The sequence below is a fragment of the Haliaeetus albicilla genome, chromosome 22 (assembly GCF_947461875.1).
Source record: "Haliaeetus albicilla chromosome 22, bHalAlb1.1, whole genome shotgun sequence".
In the NCBI taxonomy this organism is placed as follows: Eukaryota; Metazoa; Chordata; class Aves; order Accipitriformes; family Accipitridae; genus Haliaeetus; species Haliaeetus albicilla.
In genome coordinates this window covers 3,078,874-3,104,343 of record NC_091504.1, presented here as the reverse complement: position 1 = coordinate 3,104,343, position 25,470 = coordinate 3,078,874, and positions in this window count along the sequence as shown.

Genomic DNA, 25,470 nt, shown 5'->3' with positions numbered 1-25,470 from the left:
AACATCTCACGGTGCACATCCTCGGCAGAGCCTGTTCCCGAAAAGGCAAACGTCCGGCTCCTTGTCCCACACGGAAGGTGGCAGCCCGGAAAGCTGTTGCTGGTCTTCACCTTCCCCCTGCAGCCTATTCACAGGCACAACAGGTTTGGGGATCTGTGCTTGCCCAGAGAAGGAACATCTCACGCTGCGCATCCTCGGCAGAGCCTGTTCCCGAAAAGGCAAACGTCCGGCTCCTTGTCCCACACGGAAGGTGGCAGCCCGGAAAGCTCTTGCTGGTCTTCACCTTCCCCCTGCAGCCTATTCACAGGCACAACAGGTTTGGGGATCTGTGCTTGCCCAGAGAAGGAACATCTCACGGTGCGCATCCTCGGCAGAGCCTGTTCCCGAAAAGGCAAACGTCCGGCTCCTTGTCCCACACGGAAGGTGGCAGCCCGGAAAGCTGTTGCTGGTCTTCACCTTCCCCCTGCAGCCTAGTCACAGGCACAACAGGTTTGGGGATCTGTGCTTGCCCAGAGAAGGAACATCTCACGCTGCGCATCCTCGGCAGAGCCTGTTCCCGAAAAGGCAAACGTCCGGCTCCTTGTCCCACACGGAAGGTGGCAGCCCTGAAAGCTGTTGCTGGTCTTCACCTTCCCCCTGCAGCCTATTCACAGGCACAACAGGTTTTGGGATCTGTGCTTGCCCAGAGAAGGAACATCTCACGGTGCGCATCCTCGGCAGAGCCTGTTCCCGAAAAGGCAAACGTCCGGCTCCTTGTCCCACACGGAAGGTGGCAGCCCTGAAAGCTGTTGCTGGTCTTCACCTTCCCCCTGCAGCCTAGTCACAGGCACAACAGGTTTGGGGATCTGTGCTTGCCCAGAGAAGGAACATCTCACGGTGCGCATCCTCGGCAGAGCCTGTTCCCGAAAAGGCAAACGTCCGGCTCCTTGTCCCACACGGAAGGTGGCAGCCCGGAAAGCTGTTGCTGGTCTTCACCTTCCCCCTGCAGCCTAGTCACAGGCACAACAGGTTTTGGGATCTGTGCTTGCCCAGAGAAGGAACATCTCACGGTGCGCATCCTCGGCAGAGCCTGGTCCCGAAAAGGCAAACGTCCGGCTCCTTGTCCCACACGGAAGGTGGCAGCCCGGAAAGCTCTTGCTGGTCTTCACCTTCCCCCTGCAGCCTAGTCACAGGCACAACAGGTTTGGGGATCTGTGCTTGCGCAGAGAAGGAACATCTCACGCTGCGCATCCTCGGCAGAGCCTGTTCCCGAAAAGGCAAACGTCCGGCTCCTTGTCCCACACGGAAGGTGGCAGCCCGGAAAGCTGTTGCTGGTCTTCACCTCCCCCCTGCAGCCTATTCACAGGCACAACAGGTTTGGGGATCTGTGCTTGCCCAGAGAAGGAACATCTCACGGTGCGCATCCTCGGCAGAGCCTGTTCCCGAAAAGGCAAACGTCCGGCTCCTTGTCCCACACGGAAGGTGGCAGCCCGGAAAGCTGTTGCTGGTCTTCACCTTCCCCCTGCAGCCTATTCACAGGCACAACAGTTTATGGGATCTGTGCTTGCCCAGAGAAGGAACATCTCACGGTGCGCATTCTCGGCAGAGCCTGTTCCCGAAAAGGCAAACGTCCGGCTCCTTGTCCCACACGGAAGGTGGCAGCCCGGAAAGCTCTTGCTGGTCTTCACCTTCCCCCTGCAGCCTATTCACAGGCACAACAGGTTTGGGGATCTGTGCTTGCCCAGAGAAGGAACATCTCACGGTGCGCATCCTCGGCAGAGCCTGTTCCCAAAAAGGCAAACGTCCGGCTCCTTGTCCCACACGGAAGGTGGCAGCCCTGAAAGCTCTTGCTGGTCTTCACCTTCCCCCTGCAGCCTATTCACAGGCACAACAGTTTATGGGATCTGTGCTTGCCCAGAGAAGGAACATCTCACGGTGCGCATTCTCGGCAGAGCCTGTTCCCGAAAAGGCAAACGTCCGGCTCCTTGTCCCACACGGAAGGTGGCAGCCCGGAAAGCTGTTGCTGGTCTTCACCTTCCCCCTGCAGCCTATTCACAGGCACCACCGCACTGGGAATCTCTGCTTTCCCAAATACGCAATCTCTCACGGTGCGCATCCTCGGCAGAGCCTGTTCCCGAAAAGGCAAACGTCCGGCTCCTTGTCCCACACGGAAGGTGGCAGCCCGGAAAGCTCTTGCTGGTCTTCACCTTCCCCCTGCAGCCTATTCACAGGCACAACAGGTTTGGGGATCTGTGCTTGCCCAGAGAAGGAACATCTCACGGTGCGCATCCTCGGCAGAGCCTGTTCCCGAAAAGGCAAACGTCCGGCTCCTTGTCCCACACGGAAGGTGGCAGCCCGGAAAGCTCTTGCTGGTCTTCACCTTCCCCCTGCAGCCTAGTCACAGGCACAACAGGTTTGGGGATCTGTGCTTGCCCAGAGAAGGAACATCTCACGCTGCGCACCCTCGGCAGAGCCTGTTCCCGAAAAGGCAAACGTCCGGCTCCTTGTCCCACACGGAAGGTGGCAGCCCGGAAAGCTGTTGCTGGTCTTCACCTTCCCCCTGCAGCCTATTCACAGGCACAACAGGTTTGGGGATCTGTGCTTGCCCAGAGAAGGAACATCTCACGGTGCGCATCCTCGGCAGAGCCTGTTCCCGAAAAGGCAAACGTCCGGCTCCTTGTCCCACACGGAAGGTGGCAGCCCGGAAAGCTGTTGCTGGTCTTCACCTTCCCCCTGCAGCCTATTCACAGGCACAACAGGTTTGGGGATCTGTGCTTGCCCAGAGAAGGAACATCTCACGGTGCGCATCCTCGGCAGAGCCTGTTCCCGAACAGGCAAACGTCCGGCTCCTTGTCCCACACGGAAGGTGGCAGCCCGGAAAGCTCTTGCTGGTCTTCACCTTCCCCCTGCAGCCTATTCACAGGCACAACAGGTTTGGGGATCTGTGCTTGCCCAGAGAAGGAACATCTCACGGTGCGCATCCTCGGCAGAGCCTGTTCCCGAAAAGGCAAACGTCCGGCTCCTTGTCCCACACGGAAGGTGGCAGCCCGGAAAGCTGTTGCTGGTCTTCACCTTCCCCCTGCAGCCTATTCACAGGCACAACAGTTTATGGGATCTGTGCTTGCCCAGAGAAGGAACATCTCACGGTGCGCATTCTCGGCAGAGCCTGTTCCCGAAAAGGCAAACGTCCGGCTCCTTGTCCCACACGGAAGGTGGCAGCCCGGAAAGCTCTTGCTGGTCTTCACCTTCCCCCTGCAGCCTATTCACAGGCACCACCGCACTGGGAATCTCTGCTTGCCCAGAGAAGGAACATCTCACGGTGCGCATCCTCGGCAGAGCCTGTTCCCGAAAAGGCAAACGTCCGGCTCCTTGTCCCACACGGAAGGTGGCAGCCCGGAAAGCTGTTGCTGGTCTTCACCTTCCCCCTGCAGCCTATTCACAGGCACAACAGGTTTGGGGATCTGTGCTTGCCCAGAGAAGGAACATCTCACGGTGCGCATCCTCGGCAGAGCCTGTTCCCGAAAAGGCAAACGTCCGGCTCCTTGTCCCACACGGAAGGTGGCAGCCCGGAAAGCTGTTGCTGGTCTTCACCTTCCCCCTGCAGCCTATTCACAGGCACAACAGGTTTGGGGATCTGTGCTTGCCCAGAGAAGGAACATCTCACGGTGCGCATCCTCGGCAGAGCCTGTTCCCAAAAAGGCAAACGTCCGGCTCCTTGTCCCACACGGAAGGTGGCAGCCCGGAAAGCTGTTGCTGGTCTTCACCTTCCCCCTGCAGCCTATTCACAGGCACAACAGTTTATGGGATCTGTGCTTGCCCAGAGAAGGAACATCTCACGGTGCGCATTCTCAGCAGAGCCTGTTCCCGAAAAGGCAAACGTCCGGCTCCTTGTCCCACACGGAAGGTGGCAGCCCGGAAAGCTGTTGCTGGTCTTCACCTTCCCCGTGCAGCCTATTCACAGGCACCACCGCACTGGGAATCTCTGCTTTCCCAAATACGCAATCTCTCACGGTGCGCATCCTCGGCAGAGCCTGTTCCCGAAAAGGCAAACGTCCGGCTCCTTGTCCCACACGGAAGGTGGCAGCCCGGAAAGCTGTTGCTGGTCTTCACCTTCCCCCTGCAGCCTATTCACAGGCACAACAGGTTTGGGGATCTGTGCTTGCCCAGAGAAGGAACATCTCACGGTGCGCATCCTCGGCAGAGCCTGTTCCCGAAAAGGCAAACGTCCGGCTCCTTGTCCCACACGGAAGGTGGCAGCCCGGAAAGCTGTTGCTGGTCTTCACCTTCCCCCTGCAGCCTAGTCACAGGCACAACAGGTTTGGGGATCTGTGCTTGCCCAGAGAAGGAACATCTCACGCTGCGCATCCTCGGCAGAGCCTGTTCCCGAAAAGGCAAACGTCCGGCTCCTTGTCCCACACGGAAGGTGGCAGCCCGGAAAGCTGTTGCTGGTCTTCACCTTCCCCCTGCAGCCTATTCACAGGCACAACAGGTTTTGGGATCTGTGCTTGCCCAGAGAAGGAACATCTCACGGTGCGCATCCTCGGCAGAGCCTGTTCCCGAAAAGGCAAACGTCCGGCTCCTTGTCCCACACGGAAGGTGGCAGCCCGGAAAGCTCTTGCTGGTCTTCACCTTCCCCCTGCAGCCTATTCACAGGCACAACAGGTTTTGGGATCTGTGCTTGCCCAGAGAAGGAACATCTCACGGTGCGCATCCTCGGCAGAGCCTGTTCCCGAAAAGGCAAACGTCCGGCTCCTTGTCCCACACGGAAGGTGGCAGCCCGGAAAGCTGTTGCTGGTCTTCACCTTCCCCCTGCAGCCTAGTCACAGGCACAACAGGTTTGGGGATCTGTGCTTGCCCAGAGAAGGAACATCTCACGCTGCGCATCCTCGGCAGAGCCTGTTCCCGAAAAGGCAAACGTCCGGCTCCTTGTCCCACACGGAAGGTGGCAGCCCGGAAAGCTGTTGCTGGTCTTCACCTTCCCCCTGCAGCCTATTCACAGGCACAACAGGTTTTGGGATCTGTGCTTGCCCAGAGAAGGAACATCTCACGGTGCGCATCCTCGGCAGAGCCTGTTCCCGAAAAGGCAAACGTCCGGCTCCTTGTCCCACACGGAAGGTGGCAGCCCGGAAAGCTGTTGCTGGTCTTCACCTTCCCCCTGCAGCCTATTCACAGGCACAACAGGTTTGGGGATCTGTGCTTGCCCAGAGAAGGAACATCTCACGGTGCGCAGCCTCGGCAGAGCCTGTTCCCGAAAAGGCAAACGTCCGGCTCCTTGTCCCACACGGAAGGTGGCAGCCCGGAAAGCTGTTGCTGGTCTTCACCTTCCCCCTGCAGCCTATTCACAGGCACAACAGGTTTGGGGATCTGTGCTTGCCCAGAGAAGGAACATCTCACGGTGCGCATCCTCGGCAGAGCCTGTTCCCGAAAAGGCAAACGTCCGGCTCCTTGTCCCACACGGAAGGTGGCAGCCCCGAAAGCTGTTGCTCGTCTTCACCTTCCCCCTGCAGCCTATTCACAGGCACAACAGGTTTGGGGATCTGTGCTTGCCCAGAGAAGGAACATCTCACGGTGCGCATCCTCGGCAGAGCCTGTTCCCGAAAAGGCAAACGTCCGGCTCCTTGTCCCACACGGAAGGTGGCAGCCCGGAAAGCTGTTGCTGGTCTTCACCTTCCCCCTGCAGCCTATTCACAGGCACAACAGGTTTGGGGATCTGTGCTTGCCCAGAGAAGGAACATCTCACGGTGCGCATCCTCGGCAGAGCCTGTTCCCGAAAAGGCAAACGTCCGGCTCCTTGTCCCACACGGAAGGTGGCAGCCCGGAAAGCTGTTGCTGGTCTTCACCTTCCCCCTGCAGCCTATTCACAGGCACAACAGTTTATGGGATCTGTGCTTGCCCAGAGAAGGAACATCTCACGGTGCGCATTCTCGGCAGAGCCTGTTCCCGAAAAGGCAAACGTCCGGCTCCTTGTCCCACACGGAAGGTGGCAGCCCGGAAAGCTCTTGCTGGTCTTCACCTTCCCCCTGCAGCCTATTCACAGGCACAACAGGTTTGGGGATCTGTGCTTGCCCAGAGAAGGAACATCTCACGGTGCGCATCCTCGGCAGAGCCTGTTCCCGAAAAGGCAAACGTCCGGCTCCTTGTCCCACATGGAAGGTGGCAGCCCGGAAAGCTGTTGCTGGTCTTCACCTTCCCCCTGCAGCCTATTCACAGGCACAACAGGTTTGGGGATCTGTGCTTGCCCAGAGAAGGAACATCTCACGGTGCGCATTCTCGGCAGAGCCTGTTCCCGAAAAGGCAAACGTCCGGCTCCTTGTCCCACACGGAAGGTGGCAGCCCGGAAAGCTGTTGCTCGTCTTCACCTTCCCCCTGCAGCCTATTCACAGGCACCACCGCACTGGGAATCTCTGCTTTCCCAAATACGCAATCTCTCACGGTGCGCATCCTCGGCAGAGCCTGTTCCCGAAAAGGCAAACGTCCGGCTCCTTGTCCCACACGGAAGGTGGCAGCCCGGAAAGCTGTTGCTGGTCTTCACCTTCCCCCTGCAGCCTATTCACAGGCACAACAGGTTTGGGGATCTGTGCTTGCCCAGAGAAGGAACATCTCACGGTGCGCATCCTCGGCAGAGCCTGTTCCCGAAAAGGCAAACGTCCGGCTCCTTGTCCCACACGGAAGGTGGCAGCCCGGAAAGCTGTTGCTGGTCTTCACCTTCCCCCTGCAGCCTAGTCACAGGCACAACAGGTTTTGGGATCTGTGCTTGCCCAGAGAAGGAACATCTCACGGTGCGCATCCTCGGCAGAGCCTGTTCCCGAAAAGGCAAACGTCCGGCTCCTTGTCCCACACGGAAGGTGGCAGCCCGGAAAGCTGTTGCTGGTCTTCACCTTCCCCCTGCAGCCTATTCACAGGCACAACAGGTTTGGGGATCTGTGCTTGCCCAGAGAAGGAACATCTCACGGTGCGCATCCTCGGCAGAGCCTGTTCCCGAAAAGGCAAACGTCCGGCTCCTTGTCCCACACGGAAGGTGGCAGCCCGGAAAGCTGTTGCTGGTCTTCACCTTCCCCCTGCAGCCTAGTCACAGGCACAACAGGTTTGGGGATCTGTGCTTGCGCAGAGAAGGAACATCTCACGGTGCGCATCCTCGGCAGAGCCTGTTCCCGAAAAGGCAAACGTCCGGCTCCTTGTCCCACACGGAAGGTGGCAGCCCGGAAAGCTCTTGCTGGTCTTCACCTTCCCCCTGCAGCCTATTCACAGGCACAACAGGTTTGGGGATCTGTGCTTGCCCAGAGAAGGAACATCTCACGGTGCGCATCCTCAGCAGAGCCTGTTCCCGAAAAGGCAAACGTCCGGCTCCTTGTCCCACACGGAAGGTGGCAGCCCGGGAAGCTGTTGCTGGTCTTCACCTTCCCCCTGCAGCCTAGTCACAGGCACAACAGTTTATGGGATCTGTGCTTGCCCAGAGAAGGAACATCTCACGGTGCGCATTCTCGGCAGAGCCTGTTCCCGAAAAGGCAAACGTCCGGCTCCTTGTCCCACACGGAAGGTGGCAGCCCGGAAAGCTGTTGCTCGTCTTCACCTTCCCCCTGCAGCCTAGTCACAGGCACAACAGGTTTGGGGATCTGTGCTTGCCCAGAGAAGGAACATCTCACGGTGCACATCCTCGGCAGAGCCTGTTCCCGAAAAGGCAAACGTCCGGCTCCTTGTCCCACACGGAAGGTGGCAGCCCGGAAAGCTGTTGCTGGTCTTCACCTTCCCCCTGCAGCCTATTCACAGGCACAACAGGTTTGGGGATCTGTGCTTGCCCAGAGAAGGAACATCTCACGGTGCGCATCCTCGGCAGAGCCTGTTCCCGAAAAGGCAAACGTCCGGCTCCTTGTCCCACACGGAAGGTGGCAGCCCGGAAAGCTGTTGCTGGTCTTCACCTTCCCCCTGCAGCCTATTCACAGGCACAACAGGTTTGGGGATCTGTGCTTGCCCAGAGAAGGAACATCTCACGGTGCGCAGCCTCGGCAGAGCCTGTTCCCGAAAAGGCAAACGTCCGGCTCCTTGTCCCACACGGAAGGTGTCAGCCCCGAAAGCTGTTGCTGGTCTTCACCTTCCCCCTGCAGCCTATTCACAGGCACAACAGGTTTGGGGATCTGTGCTTGCCCAGAGAAGGAACATCTCACGGTGCGCATCCTCGGCAGAGCCTGTTCCCGAAAAGGCAAACGTCCGGCTCCTTGTCCCACACGGAAGGTGGCAGCCCGGAAAGCTGTTGCTGGTCTTCACCTTCCCCCTGCAGCCTATTCACAGGCACAACAGGTTTGGGGATCTGTGCTTGCCCAGAGAAGGAACATCTCACGGTGCGCATCCTCGGCAGAGCCTGTTCCCGAAAAGGCAAACGTCCGGCTCCTTGTCCCACACGGAAGGTGGCAGCCCTGAAAGCTGTTGCTGGTCTTCACCTTCCCCCTGCAGCCTATTCACAGGCACAACAGGTTTGGGGATCTGTGCTTGCCCAGAGAAGGAACATCTCACGGTGCGCATGCTCGGCAGAGCCTGTTCCCAAAAAGGCAAACGTCCGGCTCCTTGTCCCACACGGAAGGTGGCAGCCCTGAAAGCTGTTGCTGGTCTTCACCTTCCCCCTGCAGCCTATTCACAGGCACAACAGTTTATGGGATCTGTGCTTGCCCAGAGAAGGAACATCTCACGGTGCGCATTCTCAGCAGAGCCTGTTCCCGAAAAGGCAAACGTCCGGCTCCTTGTCCCACACGGAAGGTGGCAGCCCGGAAAGCTCTTGCTGGTCTTCACCTTCCCCGTGCAGCCTATTCACAGGCACCACCGCACTGGGAATCTCTGCTTTCCCAAATACGCAATCTCTCACGGTGCGCATCCTCGGCAGAGCCTGTTCCCGAAAAGGCAAACGTCCGGCTCCTTGTCCCACACGGAAGGTGGCAGCCTGGAAAGCTGTTGCTGGTCTTCACCTTCCCCCTGCAGCCTATTCACAGGCACAACAGGTTTGGGGATCTGTGCTTGCCCAGAGAAGGAACATCTCACGGTGCGCATCCTCGGCAGAGCCTGTTCCCGAAAAGGCAAACGTCCGGCTCCTTGTCCCACACGGAAGGTGGCAGCCCGGAAAGCTGTTGCTGGTCTTCACCTTCCCCCTGCAGCCTAGTCACAGGCACAACAGGTTTGGGGATCTGTGCTTGCCCAGAGAAGGAACATCTCACGCTGCGCATCCTCGGCAGAGCCTGTTCCCGAAAAGGCAAACGTCCGGCTCCTTGTCCCACACGGAAGGTGGCAGCCCGGAAAGCTGTTGCTGGTCTTCACCTTCCCCCTGCAGCCTATTCACAGGCACAACAGGTTTTGGGATCTGTGCTTGCCCAGAGAAGGAACATCTCACGGTGCGCATCCTCGGCAGAGCCTGTTCCCGAAAAGGCAAACGTCCGGCTCCTTGTCCCACACGGAAGGTGGCAGCCCGGAAAGCTCTTGCTGGTCTTCACCTTCCCCCTGCAGCCTATTCACAGGCACAACAGGTTTGGGGATCTGTGCTTGCCCAGAGAAGGAACATCTCACGGTGCGCATCCTCGGCAGAGCCTGTTCCCGAAAAGGCAAACGTCCGGCTCCTTGTCCCACACGGAAGGTGGCAGCCCGGAAAGCTGTTGCTGGTCTTCACCTTCCCCCTGCAGCCTATTCACAGGCACAACAGGTTTGGGGATCTGTGCTTGCGCAGAGAAGGAACATCTCACGGTGCGCAGCCTCGGCAGAGCCTGTTCCCGAAAAGGCAAACGTCCGGCTCCTTGTCCCACACGGAAGGTGGCAGCCCGGAAAGCTGTTGCTGGTCTTCACCTTCCCCCTGCAGCCTATTCACAGGCACAACAGGTTTGGGGATCTGTGCTTGCCCAGAGAAGGAACATCTCACGGTGCGCATTCTCGGCAGAGCCTGTTCCCGAAAAGGCAAACGTCCGGCTCCTTGTCCCACACGGAAGGTGGCAGCCCGGAAAGCTCTTGCTGGTCTTCACCTTCCCCCTGCGGCCTATTCACAGGCACAACAGGTTTGGGGATCTGTGCTTGCCCAGAGAAGGAACATCTCACGGTGCGCATCCTCGGCAGAGCCTGTTCCCAAAAAGGCAAACGTCCGGCTCCTTGTCCCACACGGAAGGTGGCAGCCCCGAAAGCTGTTGCTCGTCTTCACCTTCCCCCTGCAGCCTATTCACAGGCACAACAGGTTTGGGGATCTGTGCTTGCCCAGAGAAGGAACATCTCACGGTGCGCATCCTCGGCAGAGCCTGTTCCCGAAAAGGCAAACGTCCGGCTCCTTGTCCCACACGGAAGGTGGCAGCCCGGAAAGCTGTTGCTGGTCTTCACCTTCCCCCTGCAGCCTATTCACAGGCACAACAGGTTTGGGGATCTGTGCTTGCCCAGAGAAGGAACATCTCACGGTGCGCATCCTCGGCAGAGCCTGTTCCCGAAAAGGCAAACGTCCGGCTCCTTGTCCCACACGGAAGGTGGCAGCCCGGAAAGCTGTTGCTGGTCTTCACCTTCCCCCTGCAGCCTATTCACAGGCACAACAGTTTATGGGATCTGTGCTTGCCCAGAGAAGGAACATCTCACGGTGCGCATTCTCGGCAGAGCCTGTTCCCGAAAAGGCAAACGTCCGGCTCCTTGTCCCACACGGAAGGTGGCAGCCCGGAAAGCTCTTGCTGGTCTTCACCTTCCCCCTGCAGCCTATTCACAGGCACAACAGGTTTGGGGATCTGTGCTTGCCCAGAGAAGGAACATCTCACGGTGCGCATCCTCGGCAGAGCCTGTTCCCGAAAAGGCAAACGTCCGGCTCCTTGTCCCACATGGAAGGTGGCAGCCCGGAAAGCTGTTGCTGGTCTTCACCTTCCCCCTGCAGCCTATTCACAGGCACAACAGGTTTGGGGATCTGTGCTTGCCCAGAGAAGGAACATCTCACGGTGCGCATCCTCGGCAGAGCCTGTTCCCGAAAAGGCAAACGTCCGGCTCCTTGTCCCACACGGAAGGTGGCAGCCCGGAAAGCTGTTGCTCGTCTTCACCTTCCCCCTGCAGCCTATTCACAGGCACCACCGCACTGGGAATCTCTGCTTTCCCAAATACGCAATCTCTCACGGTGCGCATCCTCGGCAGAGCCTGTTCCCGAAAAGGCAAACGTCCGGCTCCTTGTCCCACACGGAAGGTGGCAGCCCGGAAAGCTGTTGCTGGTCTTCACCTTCCCCCTGCAGCCTATTCACAGGCACAACAGGTTTGGGGATCTGTGCTTGCCCAGAGAAGGAACATCTCACGGTGCGCATCCTCGGCAGAGCCTGTTCCCGAAAAGGCAAACGTCCGGCTCCTTGTCCCACACGGAAGGTGGCAGCCCGGAAAGCTGTTGCTGGTCTTCACCTTCCCCCTGCAGCCTATTCACAGGCACAACAGGTTTGGGGATCTGTGCTTGCGCAGAGAAGGAACATCTCACGGTGCGCATCCTCGGCAGAGCCTGTTCCCGAAAAGGCAAACGTCCGGCTCCTTGTCCCACACGGAAGGTGGCAGCCCGGAAAGCTGTTGCTGGTCTTCACCTTCCCCCTGCAGCCTATTCACAGGCACAACAGGTTTGGGGATCTGTGCTTGCCCAGAGAAGGAACATCTCACGGTGCGCATCCTCGGCAGAGCCTGTTCCCGAAAAGGCAAACGTCCGGCTCCTTGTCCCACACGGAAGGTGGCAGCCCCGAAAGCTGTTGCTCGTCTTCACCTTCCCCCTGCAGCCTATTCACAGGCACAACAGGTTTGGGGATCTGTGCTTGCCCAGAGAAGGAACATCTCACGGTGCGCATCCTCGGCAGAGCCTGTTCCCGAAAAGGCAAACGTCCGGCTCCTTGTCCCACACGGAAGGTGGCAGCCCGGAAAGCTGTTGCTGGTCTTCACCTTCCCCCTGCAGCCTATTCACAGGCACAACAGGTTTGGGGATCTGTGCTTGCCCAGAGAAGGAACATCTCACGGTGCGCATCCTCGGCAGAGCCTGTTCCCGAAAAGGCAAACGTCCGGCTCCTTGTCCCACACGGAAGGTGGCAGCCCGGAAAGCTGTTGCTGGTCTTCACCTTCCCCCTGCAGCCTATTCACAGGCACAACAGTTTATGGGATCTGTGCTTGCCCAGAGAAGGAACATCTCACGGTGCGCATTCTCGGCAGAGCCTGTTCCCGAAAAGGCAAACGTCCGGCTCCTTGTCCCACACGGAAGGTGGCAGCCCGGAAAGCTCTTGCTGGTCTTCACCTTCCCCCTGCAGCCTATTCACAGGCACAACAGGTTTGGGGATCTGTGCTTGCCCAGAGAAGGAACATCTCACGGTGCGCATCCTCGGCAGAGCCTGTTCCCGAAAAGGCAAACGTCCGGCTCCTTGTCCCACATGGAAGGTGGCAGCCCGGAAAGCTGTTGCTGGTCTTCACCTTCCCCCTGCAGCCTATTCACAGGCACAACAGGTTTGGGGATCTGTGCTTGCCCAGAGAAGGAACATCTCACGGTGCGCATCCTCGGCAGAGCCTGTTCCCGAAAAGGCAAACGTCCGGCTCCTTGTCCCACACGGAAGGTGGCAGCCCGGAAAGCTGTTGCTCGTCTTCACCTTCCCCCTGCAGCCTATTCACAGGCACCACCGCACTGGGAATCTCTGCTTTCCCAAATACGCAATCTCTCACGGTGCGCATCCTCGGCAGAGCCTGTTCCCGAAAAGGCAAACGTCCGGCTCCTTGTCCCACACGGAAGGTGGCAGCCCGGAAAGCTGTTGCTGGTCTTCACCTTCCCCCTGCAGCCTATTCACAGGCACAACAGGTTTGGGGATCTGTGCTTGCCCAGAGAAGGAACATCTCACGGTGCGCATCCTCGGCAGAGCCTGTTCCCGAAAAGGCAAACGTCCGGCTCCTTGTCCCACACGGAAGGTGGCAGCCCGGAAAGCTCTTGCTGGTCTTCACCTTCCCCCTGCAGCCTATTCACAGGCACAACAGGTTTGGGGATCTGTGCTTGCCCAGAGAAGGAACATCTCACGGTGCGCATCCTCAGCAGAGCCTGTTCCCGAAAAGGCAAACGTCCGGCTCCTTGTCCCACACGGAAGGTGGCAGCCCGGGAAGCTGTTGCTGGTCTTCACCTTCCCCCTGCAGCCTAGTCACAGGCACAACAGTTTATGGGATCTGTGCTTGCCCAGAGAAGGAACATCTCACGGTGCGCATTCTCGGCAGAGCCTGTTCCCGAAAAGGCAAACGTCCGGCTCCTTGTCCCACACGGAAGGTGGCAGCCCGGAAAGCTGTTGCTCGTCTTCACCTTCCCCCTGCAGCCTAGTCACAGGCACAACAGGTTTGGGGATCTGTGCTTGCCCAGAGAAGGAACATCTCACGGTGCACATCCTCGGCAGAGCCTGTTCCCGAAAAGGCAAACGTCCGGCTCCTTGTCCCACACGGAAGGTGGCAGCCCGGAAAGCTGTTGCTGGTCTTCACCTTCCCCCTGCAGCCTATTCACAGGCACAACAGGTTTGGGGATCTGTGCTTGCCCAGAGAAGGAACATCTCACGCTGCGCATCCTCGGCAGAGCCTGTTCCCGAAAAGGCAAACGTCCGGCTCCTTGTCCCACACGGAAGGTGGCAGCCCGGAAAGCTCTTGCTGGTCTTCACCTTCCCCCTGCAGCCTATTCACAGGCACAACAGGTTTGGGGATCTGTGCTTGCCCAGAGAAGGAACATCTCACGGTGCGCATCCTCGGCAGAGCCTGTTCCCGAAAAGGCAAACGTCCGGCTCCTTGTCCCACACGGAAGGTGGCAGCCCGGAAAGCTGTTGCTGGTCTTCACCTTCCCCCTGCAGCCTAGTCACAGGCACAACAGGTTTGGGGATCTGTGCTTGCCCAGAGAAGGAACATCTCACGCTGCGCATCCTCGGCAGAGCCTGTTCCCGAAAAGGCAAACGTCCGGCTCCTTGTCCCACACGGAAGGTGGCAGCCCTGAAAGCTGTTGCTGGTCTTCACCTTCCCCCTGCAGCCTATTCACAGGCACAACAGGTTTTGGGATCTGTGCTTGCCCAGAGAAGGAACATCTCACGGTGCGCATCCTCGGCAGAGCCTGTTCCCGAAAAGGCAAACGTCCGGCTCCTTGTCCCACACGGAAGGTGGCAGCCCTGAAAGCTGTTGCTGGTCTTCACCTTCCCCCTGCAGCCTAGTCACAGGCACAACAGGTTTGGGGATCTGTGCTTGCCCAGAGAAGGAACATCTCACGGTGCGCATCCTCGGCAGAGCCTGTTCCCGAAAAGGCAAACGTCCGGCTCCTTGTCCCACACGGAAGGTGGCAGCCCGGAAAGCTGTTGCTGGTCTTCACCTTCCCCCTGCAGCCTAGTCACAGGCACAACAGGTTTTGGGATCTGTGCTTGCCCAGAGAAGGAACATCTCACGGTGCGCATCCTCGGCAGAGCCTGGTCCCGAAAAGGCAAACGTCCGGCTCCTTGTCCCACACGGAAGGTGGCAGCCCGGAAAGCTCTTGCTGGTCTTCACCTTCCCCCTGCAGCCTAGTCACAGGCACAACAGGTTTGGGGATCTGTGCTTGCGCAGAGAAGGAACATCTCACGCTGCGCATCCTCGGCAGAGCCTGTTCCCGAAAAGGCAAACGTCCGGCTCCTTGTCCCACACGGAAGGTGGCAGCCCGGAAAGCTGTTGCTGGTCTTCACCTCCCCCCTGCAGCCTATTCACAGGCACAACAGGTTTGGGGATCTGTGCTTGCCCAGAGAAGGAACATCTCACGGTGCGCATCCTCGGCAGAGCCTGTTCCCGAAAAGGCAAACGTCCGGCTCCTTGTCCCACACGGAAGGTGGCAGCCCGGAAAGCTGTTGCTGGTCTTCACCTTCCCCCTGCAGCCTATTCACAGGCACAACAGTTTATGGGATCTGTGCTTGCCCAGAGAAGGAACATCTCACGGTGCGCATTCTCGGCAGAGCCTGTTCCCGAAAAGGCAAACGTCCGGCTCCTTGTCCCACACGGAAGGTGGCAGCCCGGAAAGCTCTTGCTGGTCTTCACCTTCCCCCTGCAGCCTATTCACAGGCACAACAGGTTTGGGGATCTGTGCTTGCCCAGAGAAGGAACATCTCACGGTGCGCATCCTCGGCAGAGCCTGTTCCCAAAAAGGCAAACGTCCGGCTCCTTGTCCCACACGGAAGGTGGCAGCCCTGAAAGCTCTTGCTGGTCTTCACCTTCCCCCTGCAGCCTATTCACAGGCACAACAGTTTATGGGATCTGTGCTTGCCCAGAGAAGGAACATCTCACGGTGCGCATTCTCGGCAGAGCCTGTTCCCGAAAAGGCAAACGTCCGGCTCCTTGTCCCACACGGAAGGTGGCAGCCCGGAAAGCTGTTGCTGGTCTTCACCTTCCCCCTGCAGCCTATTCACAGGCACCACCGCACTGGGAATCTCTGCTTTCCCAAATACGCAATCTCTCACGGTGCGCATCCTCGGCAGAGCCTGTTCCCGAAAAGGCAAACGTCCGGCTCCTTGTCCCACACGGAAGGTGGCAGCCCGGAAAGCTCTTGCTGGTCTTCACCTTCCCCCTGCAGCCTATTCACAGGCACAACAGGTTTGGGGATCTGTGCTTGCCCAGAGAAGGAACATCTCACGGTGCGCATCCTCGGCAGAGCCTGTTCCCGAAAAGGCAAACGTCCGGCTCCTTGTCCCACACGGAAGGTGGCAGCCCGGAAAGCTCTTGCTGGTCTTCACCTTCCCCCTGCAGCCTAGTCACAGGCACAACAGGTTTGGGGATCTGTGCTTGCCCAGAGAAGGAACATCTCACGCTGCGCACCCTCGGCAGAGCCTGTTCCCGAAAAGGCAAACGTCCGGCTCCTTGTCCCACACGGAAGGTGGCAGCCCGGAAAGCTGTTGCTGGTCTTCACCTTCCCCCTGCAGCCTATTCACAGGCACAACAGGTTTGGGGATCTGTGCTTGCCCAGAGAAGGAACATCTCACGGTGCGCATCCTCGGCAGAGCCTGTTCCCGAAAAGGCAAACGTCCGGCTCCTTGTCCCACACGGAAGGTGGCAGCCCGGAAAGCTGTTGCTGGTCTTCACCTTCCCCCTGCAGCCTATTCACAGGCACAACAGGTTTGGGGATCTGTGCTTGCCCAGAGAAGGAACATCTCACGGTGCGCATCCTCGGCAGAGCCTGTTCCCGAACAGGCAAACGTCCGGCTCCTTGTCCCACACGGAAGGTGGCAGCCCGGAAAGCTCTTGCTGGTCTTCACCTTCCCCCTGCAGCCTATTCACAGGCACAACAGGTTTGGGGATCTGTGCTTGCCCAGAGAAGGAACATCTCACGGTGCGCATCCTCGGCAGAGCCTGTTCCCGAAAAGGCAAACGTCCGGCTCCTTGTCCCACACGGAAGGTGGCAGCCCGGAAAGCTGTTGCTGGTCTTCACCTTCCCCCTGCAGCCTATTCACAGGCACAACAGTTTATGGGATCTGTGCTTGCCCAGAGAAGGAACATCTCACGGTGCGCATTCTCGGCAGAGCCTGTTCCCGAAAAGGCAAACGTCCGGCTCCTTGTCCCACACGGAAGGTGGCAGCCCGGAAAGCTCTTGCTGGTCTTCACCTTCCCCCTGCAGCCTATTCACAGGCACCACCGCACTGGGAATCTCTGCTTGCCCAGAGAAGGAACATCTCACGGTGCGCATCCTCGGCAGAGCCTGTTCCCGAAAAGGCAAACGTCCGGCTCCTTGTCCCACACGGAAGGTGGCAGCCCGGAAAGCTGTTGCTGGTCTTCACCTTCCCCCTGCAGCCTATTCACAGGCACAACAGGTTTGGGGATCTGTGCTTGCCCAGAGAAGGAACATCTCACGGTGCGCATCCTCGGCAGAGCCTGTTCCCGAAAAGGCAAACGTCCGGCTCCTTGTCCCACACGGAAGGTGGCAGCCCGGAAAGCTGTTGCTGGTCTTCACCTTCCCCCTGCAGCCTATTCACAGGCACAACAGGTTTGGGGATCTGTGCTTGCCCAGAGAAGGAACATCTCACGGTGCGCATCCTCGGCAGAGCCTGTTCCCAAAAAGGCAAACGTCCGGCTCCTTGTCCCACACGGAAGGTGGCAGCCCGGAAAGCTGTTGCTGGTCTTCACCTTCCCCCTGCAGCCTATTCACAGGCACAACAGTTTATGGGATCTGTGCTTGCCCAGAGAAGGAACATCTCACGGTGCGCATTCTCAGCAGAGCCTGTTCCCGAAAAGGCAAACGTCCGGCTCCTTGTCCCACACGGAAGGTGGCAGCCCGGAAAGCTGTTGCTGGTCTTCACCTTCCCCGTGCAGCCTATTCACAGGCACCACCGCACTGGGAATCTCTGCTTTCCCAAATACGCAATCTCTCACGGTGCGCATCCTCGGCAGAGCCTGTTCCCGAAAAGGCAAACGTCCGGCTCCTTGTCCCACACGGAAGGTGGCAGCCCGGAAAGCTGTTGCTGGTCTTCACCTTCCCCCTGCAGCCTATTCACAGGCACAACAGGTTTGGGGATCTGTGCTTGCCCAGAGAAGGAACATCTCACGGTGCGCATCCTCGGCAGAGCCTGTTCCCGAAAAGGCAAACGTCCGGCTCCTTGTCCCACACGGAAGGTGGCAGCCCGGAAAGCTGTTGCTGGTCTTCACCTTCCCCCTGCAGCCTAGTCACAGGCACAACAGGTTTGGGGATCTGTGCTTGCCCAGAGAAGGAACATCTCACGCTGCGCATCCTCGGCAGAGCCTGTTCCCGAAAAGGCAAACGTCCGGCTCCTTGTCCCACACGGAAGGTGGCAGCCCGGAAAGCTGTTGCTGGTCTTCACCTTCCCCCTGCAGCCTATTCACAGGCACAACAGGTTTTGGGATCTGTGCTTGCCCAGAGAAGGAACATCTCACGGTGCGCATCCTCGGCAGAGCCTGTTCCCGAAAAGGCAAACGTCCGGCTCCTTGTCCCACACGGAAGGTGGCAGCCCGGAAAGCTCTTGCTGGTCTTCACCTTCCCCCTGCAGCCTATTCACAGGCACAACAGGTTTGGGGATCTGTGCTTGCCCAGAGAAGGAACATCTCACGGTGCGCAGCCTCGGCAGAGCCTGTTCCCGAAAAGGCAAACGTCCGGCTCCTTGTCCCACACGGAAGGTGGCAGCCCGGAAAGCTGTTGCTGGTCTTCACCTTCCCCCTGCAGCCTATTCACAGGCACAACAGGTTTGGGGATCTGTGCTTGCCCAGAGAAGGAACATCTCACGGTGCGCATCCTCGGCAGAGCCTGTTCCCAAAAAGGCAAACGTCCGGCTCCTTGTCCCACACGGAAGGTGGCAGCCCCGAAAGCTGTTGCTCGTCTTCACCTTCCCCCTGCAGCCTATTCACAGGCACAACAGGTTTGGGGATCTGTGCTTGCCCAGAGAAGGAACATCTCACGGTGCGCATCCTCGGCAGAGCCTGTTCCCGAAAAGGCAAACGTCCGGCTCCTTGTCCCACACGGAAGGTGGCAGCCCGGAAAGCTGTTGCTGGTCTTCACCTTCCCCCTGCAGCCTATTCACAGGCACAACAGGTTTGGGGATCTGTGCTTGCCCAGAGAAGGAACATCTCACGGTGCGCATCCTCGGCAGAGCCTGTTCCCGAAAAGGCAAACGTCCGGCTCCTTGTCCCACACGGAAGGTGGCAGCCCGGAAAGCTGTTGCTGGTCTTCACCTTCCCCCTGCAGCCTATTCACAGGCACAACAGTTTATGGGATCTGTGCTTGCCCAGAGAAGGAACATCTCACGGTGCGCATTCTCGGCAGAGCCTGTTCCCGAAAAGGCAAACGTCCGGCTCCTTGTCCCACACGGAAGGTGGCAGCCCGGAAAGCTCTTGCTGGTCTTCACCTTCCCCCTGCAGCCTATTCACAGGCACAACAGGTTTGGGGATCTGTGCTTGCCCAGAGAAGGAACATCTCACGGTGCGCATCCTCGGCAGAGCCTGTTCCCGAAAAGGCAAACGTCCGGCTCCTTGTCCCACATGGAAGGTGGCAGCCCGGAAAGCTGTTGCTGGTCTTCACCTTCCCCCTGCAGCCTATTCACAGGCACAACAGGTTTGGGGATCTGTGCTTGCCCAGAGAAGGAACATCTCACGGTGCGCATTCTCGGCAGAGCCTGTTCCCGAAAAGGCAAACGTCCGGCTCCTTGTCCCACACGGAAGGTGGCAGCCCGGAAAGCTGTTGCTGGTCTTCACCTTCCCCCTGCAGCCTATTCACAGGCACCACCGCACTGGGAATCTCTGCTTTCCCAAATACGCAATCTCTCACGGTGCGCATCCTCGGCAGAGCCTGTTCCCGAAAAGGCAAACGTCCGGCTCCTTGTCCCACACGGAAGGTGGCAGCCCGGAAAGCTGTTGCTGGTCTTCACCTTCCCCCTGCAGCCTATTCACAGGCACAACAGGTTTGGGGATCTGTGCTTGCCCAGAGAAGGAACATCTCACGGTGCGCATCCTCGGCAGAGCCTGTTCCCGAAAAGGCAAACGTCCGGCTCCTTGTCCCACACGGAAGGTGGCAGCCCGGAAAGCTGTTGCTGGTCTTCACCTTCCCCCTGCAGCCTAGTCACAGGCACAACAGGTTTTGGGATCTGTGCTTGCCCAGAGAAGGAACATCTCACGGTGCGCATCCTCGGCAGAGCCTGTTCCCGAAAAGGCAAACGTCCGGCTCCTTGTCCCACACGGAAGGTGGCAGCCCGGAAAGCTGTTGCTGGTCTTCACCTTCCCCCTGCAGCCTATTCACAGGCACCACCGCACTGGGAATCTCTGCTTTCCCAAATACGCAATCTCTCACGGTGCGCATCCTCGGCAGAGCCTGTTCCCGAAAAGGCAAACGTCCGGCTCCTTGTCCCACACGGAAGGTGGCAGCCCGGAAAGCTCTTGCTGGTCTTCACCTTCCCCCTGCAGCCTATTCACAGGCACAACAGGTTTGGGGATCTGTGCTTGCCCAGAGAAGGAACATCTCACGGTGCGCATTCTCGGCAGAGCCTGTTCCCGAAAAGGCAAACGTCCGGCTCCTTGTCCCACACGGAAGGTGGCAGCCCGGAAAGCTCTTGCTGGTCTTCACCTTCCCCCTGCAGCCTATTCACAGGCACAACAGGTTTGGGGATCTGTGCTTGCCCAGAGAAGGAACATCTCACGGTGCGCATCCTCGGCAGAGCCTGTTCCCGAAAAGGCAAACGTCCGGCTCCTTGTCCCACATGGAAGGTGGCAGCCCGGAAAGCTGTTGCTGGTCTTCACCTTCCCCCTGCAGCCTATTCACAGGCACAACAGGTTTGGGGATCTGTGCTTGCCCAGAGAAGGAACATCTCACGGTGCGCATTCTCGGCAGAGCCTGTTCCCGAAAAGGCAAACGTCCGGCTCCTTGTCCCACACGGAAGGTGGCAGCCCGGAAAGCTGTTGCTGGTCTTCACCTTCCCCCTGCAGCCTATTCACAGGCACCACCGCACTGGGAATCTCTGCTTTCCCAAATACGCAATCTCTCACGGTGCGCATCCTCGGCAGAGCCTGTTCCCGAAAAGGCAAACGTCCGGCTCCTTGTCCCACACGGAAGGTGGCAGCCCGGAAAGCTGTTGCTGGTCTTCACCTTCCCCCTGCAGCCTATTCACAGGCACAACAGGTTTGGGGATCTGTGCTTGCCCAGAGAAGGAACATCTCACGGTGCGCATCCTCGGCAGAGCCTGTTCCCGAAAAGGCAAACGTCCGGCTCCTTGTCCCACACGGAAGGTGGCAGCCCGGAAAGCTGTTGCTGGTCTTCACCTTCCCCCTGCAGCCTAGTCACAGGCACAACAGGTTTTGGGATCTGTGCTTGCCCAGAGAAGGAACATCTCACGGTGCGCATCCTCGGCAGAGCCTGTTCCCGAAAAGGCAAACGTCCGGCTCCTTGTCCCACACGGAAGGTGGCAGCCCGGAAAGCTGTTGCTGGTCTTCACCTTCCCCCTGCAGCCTATTCACAGGCACCACCGCACTGGGAATCTCTGCTTTCCCAAATACGCAATCTCTCACGGTGCGCATCCTCGGCAGAGCCTGTTCCCGAAAAGGCAAACGTCCGGCTCCTTGTCCCACACGGAAGGTGGCAGCCCGGAAAGCTCTTGCTGGTCTTCACCTTCCCCCTGCAGCCTATTCACAGGCACAACAGGTTTGGGGATCTGTGCTTGCCCAGAGAAGGAACATCTCACGGTGCGCATCCTCGGCAGAGCCTGTTCCCGAAAAGGCAAACGTCCGGCTCCTTGTCCCACACGGAAGGTGGCAGCCCGGAAAGCTGTTGCTGGTCTTCACCTTCCCCCTGCAGCCTAGTCACAGGCACAACAGGTTTGGGGATCTGTGCTTGCCCAGAGAAGGAACATCTCACGCTGCGCATCCTCGGCAGAGCCTGTTCCCGAAAAGGCAAACGTCCGGCTCCTTGTCCCACACGGAAGGTGGCAGCCCGGAAAGCTGTTGCTGGTCTTCACCTTCCCCCTGCAGCCTATTCACAGGCACAACAGGTTTGGGGATCTGTGCTTGCCCAGAGAAGGAACATCTCACGGTGCGCATCCTCGGCAGAGCCTGTTCCCGAAAAGGCAAACGTCCGGCTCCTTGTCCCACACGGAAGGTGGCAGCCCGGAAAGCTGTTGCTGGTCTTCACCTTCCCCCTGCAGCCTATTCACAGGCACAACAGGTTTGGGGATCTGTGCTTGCCCAGAGAAGGAACATCTCACGGTGCGCATCCTCGGCAGAGCCTGTTCCCGAACAGGCAAACGTCCGGCTCCTTGTCCCACACGGAAGGTGGCAGCCCGGAAAGCTCTTGCTGGTCTTCACCTTCCCCCTGCAGCCTATTCACAGGCACAACAGGTTTGGGGATCTGTGCTTGCCCAGAGAAGGAACATCTCACGGTGCGCATCCTCGGCAGAGCCTGTTCCCGAAAAGGCAAACGTCCGGCTCCTTGTCCCACACGGAAGGTGGCAGCCCGGAAAGCTGTTGCTGGTCTTCACCTTCCCCCTGCAGCCTATTCACAGGCACAACAGTTTATGGGATCTGTGCTTGCCCAGAGAAGGAACATCTCACGGTGCGCATTCTCGGCAGAGCCTGTTCCCGAAAAGGCAAACGTCCGGCTCCTTGTCCCACACGGAAGGTGGCAGCCCGGAAAGCTCTTGCTGGTCTTCACCTTCCCCCTGCAGCCTATTCACAGGCACCACCGCACTGGGAATCTCTGCTTGCCCAGAGAAGGAACATCTCACGGTGCGCATCCTCGGCAGAGCCTGTTCCCGAAAAGGCAAACGTCCGGCTCCTTGTCCCACACGGAAGGTGGCAGCCCGGAAAGCTGTTGCTGGTCTTCACCTTCCCCCTGCAGCCTATTCACAGGCACAACAGGTTTGGGGATCTGTGCTTGCCCAGAGAAGGAACATCTCACGGTGCGCATCCTCGGCAGAGCCTGTTCCCGAAAAGGCAAACGTCCGGCTCCTTGTCCCACACGGAAGGTGGCAGCCCGGAAAGCTGTTGCTGGTCTTCACCTTCCCCCTGCAGCCTATTCACAGGCACAACAGGTTTGGGGATCTGTGCTTGCCCAGAGAAGGAACATCTCACGGTGCGCATCCTCGGCAGAGCCTGTTCCCAAAAAGGCAAACGTCCGGCTCCTTGTCCCACACGGAAGGTGGCAGCCCTGAAAGCTGTTGCTGGTCTTCACCTTCCCCCTGCAGCCTATTCACAGGCACAACAGTTTATGGGATCTGTGCTTGCCCAGAGAAGGAACATCTCACGGTGCGCATTCTCAGCAGAGCCTGTTCCCGAAAAGGCAAACGTCCGGCTCCTTGTCCCACACGGAAGGTGGCAGCCCGGAAAGCTCTTGCTGGTCTTCACCTTCCCCGTGCAGCCTATTCACAGGCACCACCGCACTGGGAATCTCTGCTTTCCCAAATACGCAATCTCTCACGGTGCGCATCCTCGGCAGAGCCTGTTCCCGAAAAGGCAAACGTCCGGCTCCTTGTCCCACACGGAAGGTGGCAGCCCGGAAAGCTGTTGCTGGTCTTCACCTTCCCCCTGCAGCCTATTCACAGGCACAACAGGTTTGGGGATCTGTGCTTGCCCAGAGAAGGAACATCTCACGGTGCGCATCCTCGGCAGAGCCTGTTCCCGAAAAGGCAAACGTCCGGCTCCTTGTCCCACACGGAAGGTGGCAGCCCGGAAAGCTGTTGCTGGTCTTCACCTTCCCCCTGCAGCCTAGTCACAGGCACAACAGGTTTGGGGATCTGTGCTTGCCCAGAGAAGGAACATCTCACGCTGCGCATCCTCGGCAGAGCCTGTTCCCGAAAAGGCAAACGTCCGGCTCCTTGTCCCACACGGAAGGTGGCAGCCCGGAAAGCTGTTGCTGGTCTTCACCTTCCCCCTGCAGCCTATTCACAGGCACAACAGGTTTTGGGATCTGTGCTTGCCCAGAGAAGGAACATCTCACGGTGCGCATCCTCGGCAGAGCCTGTTCCCGAAAAGGCAAACGTCCGGCTCCTTGTCCCACACGGAAGGTGGCAGCCCGGAAAGCTCTTGCTGGTCTTCACCTTCCCCCTGCAGCCTATTCACAGGCACAACAGGTTTGGGGATCTGTGCTTGCCCAGAGAAGGAACATCTCACGGTGCGCAGCCTCGGCAGAGCCTGTTCCCGAAAAGGCAAACGTCCGGCTCCTTGTCCCACACGGAAGGTGGCAGCCCGGAAAGCTGTTGCTGGTCTTCACCTTCCCCCTGCAGCCTATTCACAGGCACAACAGGTTTGGGGATCTGTGCTTGCCCAGAGAAGGAACATCTCACGGTGCGCATCCTCGGCAGAGCCTGTTCCCAAAAAGGCAAACGTCCGGCTCCTTGTCCCACACGGAAGGTGGCAGCCCCGAAAGCTGTTGCTCGTCTTCACCTTCCCCCTGCAGCCTATTCACAGGCACAACAGGTTTGGGGATCTGTGCTTGCCCAGAGAAGGAACATCTCACGGTGCGCATCCTCGGCAGAGCCTGTTCCCGAAAAGGCAAACGTCCGGCTCCTTGTCCCACACGGAAGGTGGCAGCCCGGAAAGCTGTTGCTGGTCTTCACCTTCCCCCTGCAGCCTATTCACAGGCACAACAGGTTTGGGGATCTGTGCTTGCCCAGAGAAGGAACATCTCACGGTGCGCATCCTCGGCAGAGCCTGTTCCCGAAAAGGCAAACGTCCGGCTCCTTGTCCCACACGGAAGGTGGCAGCCCGGAAAGCTGTTGCTGGTCTTCACCTTCCCCCTGCAGCCTATTCACAGGCACAACAGTTTATGGGATCTGTGCTTGCCCAGAGAAGGAACATCTCACGGTGCGCATTCTCGGCAGAGCCTGTTCCCGAAAAGGCAAACGTCCGGCTCCTTGTCCCACACGGAAGGTGGCAGCCCGGAAAGCTCTTGCTGGTCTTCACCTTCCCCCTGCAGCCTATTCACAGGCACAACAGGTTTGGGGATCTGTGCTTGCCCAGAGAAGGAACATCTCACGGTGCGCATCCTCGGCAGAGCCTGTTCCCGAAAAGGCAAACGTCCGGCTCCTTGTCCCACATGGAAGGTGGCAGCCCGGAAAGCTGTTGCTGGTCTTCACCTTCCCCCTGCAGCCTATTCACAGGCACAACAGGTTTGGGGATCTGTGCTTGCCCAGAGAAGGAACATCTCACGGTGCGCATTCTCGGCAGAGCCTGTTCCCGAAAAGGCAAACGTCCGGCTCCTTGTCCCACACGGAAGGTGGCAGCCCGGAAAGCTGTTGCTCGTCTTCACCTTCCCCCTGCAGCCTATTCACAGGCACCACCGCACTGGGAATCTCTGCTTTCCCAAATACGCAATCTCTCACGGTGCGCATCCTCGGCAGAGCCTGTTCCCGAAAAGGCAAACGTCCGGCTCCTTGTCCCACACGGAAGGTGGCAGCCCGGAAAGCTGTTGCTGGTCTTCACCTTCCCCCTGCAGCCTATTCACAGGCACAACAGGTTTGGGGATCTGTGCTTGCCCAGAGAAGGAACATCTCACGGTGCGCATCCTCGGCAGAGCCTGTTCCCGAAAAGGCAAACGTCCGGCTCCTTGTCCCACACGGAAGGTGGCAGCCCGGAAAGCTGTTGCTGGTCTTCACCTTCCCCCTGCAGCCTAGTCACAGGCACAACAGGTTTGGGGATCTGTGCTTGCCCAGAGAAGGAACATCTCACGGTGCGCATCCTCGGCAGAGCCTGTTCCCGAAAAGGCAAACGTCCGGCTCCTTGTCCCACACGGAAGGTGGCAGCCCGGAAAGCTGTTGCTGGTCTTCACCTTCCCCCTGCAGCCTATTCACAGGCACAACAGGTTTGGGGATCTGTGCTTGCCCAGAGAAGGAACATCTCACGGTGCACATCCTCGGCAGAGCCTGTTCCCGAAAAGGCAAACGTCCGGCTCCTTGTCCCACACGGAAGGTGGCAGCCCGGAAAGCTGTTGCTGGTCTTCACCTTCCCCCTGCAGCCTAGTCACAGGCACAACAGGTTTGGGGATCTGTGCTTGCCCAGAGAAGGAACATCTCACGGTGCGCATCCTCGGCAGAGCCTGTTCCC